The sequence below is a fragment of the Pygoscelis adeliae genome, unplaced genomic scaffold (genome assembly GCF_000699105.1).
Source record: "Pygoscelis adeliae isolate BGI_AS28 unplaced genomic scaffold, ASM69910v1 Scaffold69, whole genome shotgun sequence".
NCBI lineage: Eukaryota > Metazoa > Chordata > Aves > Sphenisciformes > Spheniscidae > Pygoscelis > Pygoscelis adeliae.
Genome location: NW_008825619.1, coordinates 5,160,161 through 5,167,296, shown reverse-complemented (window position 1 = coordinate 5,167,296; position 7,136 = coordinate 5,160,161). Strand labels below are relative to the sequence as shown.

At 42.0% G+C, this 7,136-nt stretch overlaps 1 protein-coding gene across 1 annotated transcript in view; it reads right to left on the bottom strand.

The window, feature by feature from the left end:
• MSL3 (male-specific lethal 3 homolog (Drosophila)) overlaps positions 1–6,866 on the bottom strand; it is a 32,715-nt gene extending 25,849 nt beyond the window's left edge. Inside the window, exon 1 of the mRNA XM_009333396.1 lies at positions 6,853–6,866. The gene's annotated coding sequence lies outside the window, so the exon portion shown is untranslated. The remainder of the gene's footprint in view (positions 1–6,852) is intronic.
• Positions 6,867–7,136: the final 270 nt, after the last annotated feature.

The window sequence follows — 7,136 nt, the reverse complement described above, 5'->3', positions numbered from 1 at the left end:
TGGGTTGCTGGTAGGCAAACGGGCCAGTGCCTGCCGACAAACTGCTCTGCGCAGGGCTTTCACTGCCACAGTGTGTGTAACCTTAATTTTACCCCCATGTCTGCTGTTACTAGGCATCTAGTTATACCCATAACTTCTTGTTTTCCACACCTGCAGGCAAAAAAAAGTGACAGCGCCTTAGAATATGTCATAAATATGTAGATGCATTTGTGGTGTGAAAACCACACAGATTGATTTTCAGTCAGTCAGTAATAAAAGATGAAAACAATCAAAGTTTGTTCAGGTTTCCACTGAAGAGTTTCCAAGGTACTGCTATTCAAGTTGACTGTTAAGGATGTAGTGAAGGTCTTGTACATCCAGAGCACAAATTGCAAAAGTGAATTTCCAGAAGCAACGGTAGAGAGACGCATGCACACATTGCTTACAGTTAATAGTAAATTAGGTAGTAATGATAGGTTGTCTAAATCACATTAAACCATAGAATGTAGAATCTCTATAGATATGATACAGGTGCTTCTCAAACGCAAGCAGGTCACCAACCAAAATACACATATTTGCAAGACATGTTGGCTCAGGGGTTCTCTACCTATTTCATCAATGTTTTCTTTTTGTCTGGAGGAAAATACTGCACAAGACATGAGTGAGCCCTACAAATATGATTTCTTCTCAAAAGAAGAAGTCTAGAGGGAGGCTCTCCAACAAAGTCCTGGCTGAAAGGATGCCTAAAGCAGTGATGAAAGATGCAATCTTACGCTAGGTTTGAGATTTTGTGTTTAATAAATAAACAGCTTTGCTTCCAAGAAAGACCAGTTCTATCAACAGCTTCTCCTAAAGTGAACAAACTGCATTATCCTAAATACTGGCTAACTGTTTGGGTCAAAAAGAGGCAAGACATGTAGCAGAAGTCTGTTCTATGTGGATATTTTTAATTGTTGAACTTGTAATATCCTAAAGACACACCCCATTAGTTTGACAAGATGTAATATGCCTAGCTGTGTTAGTTGTTATTGTTTGAATCTTCCCTGATTTTCATTATTTTGCCTGGGATCGATGTCAGGATGGCAGGTATATCGTTACCTGGGTCAACTTAATTGGTCCAGTACTTAGCCCACACACACTGAATGGGAAGGTACATCAGCTGAGGGCAGTAGAGGCAAGTGGTGCTTGTATGAACCCCAGCATCCACAGTGTTAGTATGCTTCTTATAGATGCTGGTGAAACGTCAGTTATACTTAAGCAATCAATATTTTTTTATCCCTGCAATGAGATTTTCTTCAAAATTCCTCTTTTGTTCTTTCAGGCTGGAAACCACAAGCAGAAATTTTTAAGCGTTTTGAGGGTATTTTGGCTTCCTGAGGCTCTCATCACATTGCCCAGATTGGAATCCCTTAAGATTGTGTAACTTTCTTCCTAAACCTTTATTTAACAGCCATCATCTGCACAGGTTCTCTTGTATGTTTTGTTTGTTAGATAACAAAATTATTTGTTTTGGAGTTGATCAGGGGAAGAGAATGCATTATTTTTGGCAGAGTGACATTCTTCCTTTTTGCCCACTCATTTTTCACAAGTAATTATAACCAGTAGTTTTAGTACTAATTAGCATCATGGAAATTTTCCCATTAGTATTACAGGACACTCAGAGGAAGCAGAGGACATCTACAGTGAGCGGAGGAGGCAGTTAGAATCAAAGCACAGCTCACAAGAAATAGACAATAACCCTTTGAGGATATTTTACTGCGTAACAATCTTGCTGGATTGCAATGCAGAGAATACAATTTCAATGTGTGTCTGCACATTTAATGAAGTAATAGCCCAGTTGTCCTCTCCCCGAAGTTAATAAAAATTAGCTTGGACACCGACATAATGCTATCCTTGATTCTTTGAGGTAATCCTCAGAAAGCTCAAACGGTAAGTGTTTAATAAGGGGAACACACTTCTCCAGTATCTTTGAACTATATAGAGAGATACATAGAAATAATAAACTATCTATTTGCTTCATTTTATTAAGGCAAACCCTGTTCCTTTCAAATCTCCTAAAGTTAATCCCCAGTGTTTACACTCATTTCTGCTGTTTACCTTGGCTTCGTAAACCTTCAGCCTAAACAGGGAAAAAGAACTAATGATTCTTCCCATGAAACAGCTCGAGAGACAAATCCTGACATCACTTAAATGAAGCGTGCTTCCTGCTTCAACATAATTAAATTGTGAGACCTTAAAAATAAAAACAAAGCAAAATATAAAAAAATACAACCAAACCTAATTTATGGTAAAGCTACAGGCATCTCTGGGATAAAAAGGGGCTTTGCTTCCGTATGCTACAGATGGGGAGATTATCGTTACTTACGAAGGTCAGTCCTCCTGATGTTCTTGTTTGGGTATCTGTTTCAACTGAGAAGTTTCAGCCAAAGCAATTGTTGCTCCTAGGGACAAAGCTAACATTTGTCCTGCACAAGGGGGGGGAAAAAAATCATCTTTGCTGGTTCTAAGGCCTTCAAGGATTTTTACAAGCGTGCCTTCTGCCATCCCTGTGAAGGTAAAACCAGATTCTTGCAACTGGGCTATGTTTACAACACCAAATAAAACAAGTGAAGGACTGCTCTCTGGCCAAGGGCCAAGACCTGGCCACATCCACCTTACAAAGCACTCGCTTCCCTTCTGTGGACCTAAGACACAACCGTTAGTATGTTTGTGCTTTTTTGTTGGCTGTTTCTTTTCCTGAAAAAAAAAAAAAGCTTATCGGGGTGATGTTTTCATAGTATGAAGCTGAGAACATGTACTCCGTGCGCTGGAGAGTCTGAAGGTGGTGAAAAAAGATGATGCTGGGCACGGGAAGGGGAAAGGAGGGAGGCTGATGTGGCGTTTGCCTGGTGCATGCTGCCCGCTGGAATGGGCTGCGCGTTCGCCATCTCCTGACCTGGACACTGTCTGGGACAGCGCTAGTTGACATGAGCCAAACCTTTTCCAGGACACATGCTTGCAGTTAAGCATAATGGGCAATTTGCAGTCCAGTGCTTAAGCTCATTTCCAGGCTCAGTTTTTTCTAGGGCTGTAGACGTAGCTTTAGAGTCCTTTGGGCAAAACCCGTTATACTGCACGTGGTCAGTAGAGACGTCTTTAATTTTAGAAGGTCTCAGCCCAGGGTTCCCTAAAGCAGCTTAAGAAGTTTCTGCTGCTGGCTGTTTTCTTCCCCACCACTGTCAGCTGTCCTGGCACAAGCTGTGTGCGCAGCAAGGAGGATGGTCTGCAGATGGGTTGAGACCTTATAGCTGTAGCAAAATTGAGCTGAAGCTTGGGCTGAAATACAAGCAACATATAGTAACAAGTATTCTTTAAAAAAAAAAAAAAGAGGTAACTCCAGGTGGACATCCCAATTACATTTGACTTCAATGTTTTTGCCTTGGTTTCTGTCTTGTAAAATGATACGAATACTTCAAGCCAGCAGGGAACTAAAGCTAAAACTTTCACACCCTTCTGGCTTAAATGGACCGTGCAGCAATCATGGAGTGTGAAACGGTGCTGGCATCAAGGCATGAGGCCTGCAGGCTTCCAGGCAGCAGGCTGTACAATCCTTGGGCCTTCAGTTGTATTTGCAGTTTTATTTTCAGGTTTGCCCTTTGCTGGCCCAAGACTCTTAGGAAACTCTGAGCACGCTTATTCTGGGAGAAGCTTGATCACGGTAGCGGAGTGGGATCATTGAAGCTGCAGAAGTATTTGGGAAAAAAAAGGATGAAATATTCATAATCGCAAGTAATTCAATGGGTGTTCATTGAGACTTTACAAATGCTCAACCCCATCCACATAGGATAAATATAAGGGAAATATACAAAACTTTGCTGTTTTCTTGCAGGGGTCAGTCATTATTTTGCATTGCCATTACAGGGGAAGAAGTAGAAATAAGGTATTTATACATGCCACATACCGTGGAAATGAATTGTCTGTGGTATAAAATGCACTCTTTCTGGGCATTAGGATTGTGCATACTTTTCTTGGGGGAAAAATGGCTCTCTTGGAATGCAAACCTCCCTTATTCCTGGCCTTTGCACTGCAGCATCATAAACAATGCAGTAAGCTGCTGCCCCAAAGTCAGGATCTTGGAAAGGAAAAAGAAAATACAAACCCTGTGGCTGCCTTGGTGTCCAGAGGAGTGCTGAGCAAGGCAGGGTGTAAGAGGGCATGTGCAATTCAAGTGAGGGAGCAACTCCCATCACTGCTAGGTGGATGAGCATTTTGTGGCTGAGCAGAAGGAGCCTGTGCCAGACAGAGCAGGAGGCACCCCACGCTCCCAAACTGAGGGCAGAAGCAGCCGTTTTCTGGATGTGGAGCATGGCTGGGCTGCGCACCAGTGTGCATCCCCCCGGCTGCCAGAGCGGGTTGCCCAGGTTAAGAGGAGCACTGCCTCAGAAGTCAGCCTTTTCCATTCTGCAGCGCCCACAGCACAGAAGAGTGGTTTTTTGGTTTCTTCTTCTTTGTAAAGCCACTCCCTGGGTACTGATGCTTGTAGGGAGGCAGTCCCTCAATGTGGTCTGCAGAAAAGTCCTCAAGTTCAGGCAGCTACAGAGACTGAGGTGAAGTCCTTGACTTTTGGAGGGGACCTCAGGATGCACACATGGCTCTTGTTTTCCTCTTTAATATGAGCTCTGTAACCCCAGTAATCCTGCTCTTCTCCACCCTGTTTCCTATTTTAACTTTTTTGACTCTTTGCCCTCTTTCATTGTATCATTTTTTGTCCCCCACAACCACTTGCTTTTCCTCAGGTATTTTTCCCACCCACTTCCCATTTTTGTGGGGTGGGGAGAGATGAAATGGCATTTTGTTTTATAAAGAAATGGGCTGATATCTTTCCCTGGTGTGGAAAATGAGTGACAAAATTTGCATCTGCTTTTTCACCTAAGCCTCTTTTTCATTCCCATTCAGCTTTCCAAATAAGAAGTTTGAGAGCACCTCCCTGAGGCTTTCTAGTAGTGCTCAGGAAAGACTCCCAGCAAAAGAAATTCCATGTAAGCAACTTCCACCCTGCCTGTGCCACAGCTTCTGGTGTCCCCTTGTAGCCTTCAGCTCCCCACACCTTCCACTCACTTGGTTGAAGTGCACGGTTCCCATTAACATTCTTTGGATGTAGGGATTTTTGCATGACTCAGAAAGGGAAGGGTGAGCACATGCATGGGGTCAGGATTTTTCCTCATGTGGCTATAAAAGTATAAGCTGGCAATTCATTAAAGTAAATGGTGGCTGACACAGAAATCTGACCCTGTGCACTTGTTCAAAGAGTCAGAAAAGTTGATGTGAAGTACAGGTGAGCGAATTGCACCTTCTCCTCTTGAACTATGAAATTACCTTTTGCAAAGAGAGGCATGTCCTCACGCTGCCAAGCATACTTCATACATTCAGTTGATAATGCTGATACAGTAAAGTCTTTCTTTTCGTATACCCATTCTTTTGCTAAGCTCTGTTTTTTATGGTCATCTTATTCCGACGTATAAAGAAGGGGAGAGACTTTAAAAAAGAAATACCTGAGATAACAAGATACAAGATGGTCTTTTATGCCGTAAGGTCACTCAGTCAACACTTTCTGTTCCTCCCTTTGCTTCTCTACCTGTACATTGAACAAGTCAGACAAAGCAAAGTTTCCGAAGTCAAGGCACAGAGTGTCATTGAAATATGATTTAGCATTCCTGAAAGGTTCAGCTGTCTCTAGTACAACAAGATCTGGACTATGCAATTTGTGGAACATCAGTGTAAAAAAGATCCTGAGGTAACCTTTGGAAGACACAAATAACAGTGCCTGCTATAATGAAGATACATTTTCATGGAGCATTCTTGACAGTTTTTCATCTGACATGACAAGAGTACTTCTGAATTATTTCTAAATGAACTGACATGGCAAAATCCATATTGAGGAAATTGTTTCTTAACTTAATCTACTTTTATGCTTTTCATTAAAGAAATAATGGTGGAGGTAAGGCTGATTTTAAAGTTTTAAGTTCACATTTTCACATGTTTATAAGTTGTCCAGTAGTTTGACATTTTTCATGCTTTATTTGACCCATATGCTTTTAAGTGACTTTTTTATCATTTGCAAAAGCCTTTTAGGCATCTCCTGAGTTATCTAGACCCTGAACATAAATTTCTGTAGTTAAAACATTTTAGGGATGTGTATTTTCTTTTCTTGCTTGCTTGGATAACTCTAAAATAACTTTAGCTTGAAACTTGGCACGTAGTTATTTTGGAACAGAATGTAATTTTTCTGAGTGCTCAGAAAGAAAATTCTCTCTGAAACAGTGAAGCCCTCCACGCATGATATTTATTTGCACAGGAGTCCATTAGTTTGGAGTGGTGGTCCTGGCTTCATGGGAAATAACCATGAATGGCCTTTGCTATCCTCAGAGTGAGGATCTGACTAATGGCTTTTGGAAAAATAAGTGTAGGAAGGAGTGGAGTTCTGGGAGCAGTTATGTGTCTTCCCACATTTTCTTCCTCTCTTCCCAAGCTGAGACAAATTATCGTGGACAAACAATAGCCCTGGCTACAATTATAAAATGAAGGATTTTTGGCATGAGGTAGAGGTCAGAGGTGGGCTCATGAGTCGAGGACTAAGAGTGGTGAGCAGCAAGCAGATGGTGTGGGAAAGAATTTGTGGAGTCAAATCGATCTCTCTGAATTACGCCTTTGCAGTGTGAAACCCCACCCTCTCAGTCCTTCCTTTGCTTCCAGGCTCTGAGCGACTTGGAAACCAGTTCAGAAATACGGTGCACATGTTCCTCATCCCTTCTGCCCGCGCAGTCTGTCCTAATTAAGTTATAAGGAAGGCTACACAAACCGGTCTGAAAATGGGAGTGGAAAAATAAAGCTTTTGTTTTCCCTACTCTCTCATTGCCAGAGACTTTCTCCCATTTCTTAGAATACCACCCAACATTCAATTCATAAAGTAGTCCACAATGAGCTTCCTTCAGGCTTCTCTTAACACTGTTTCACTGTGTATAAATACTACTGTGAAAAAAAGACTAAGTAAGTGATGAGGAATGACTGTGCAGGCTGGTGGCTGGGTCCTTTCCCCAGGAGGTAGGACCTGGATCTACCCCTGCTGCAGTCAATGTTTAATTACTGACAGAGAATGAAAAGTATCAAGAGGAAAAGCT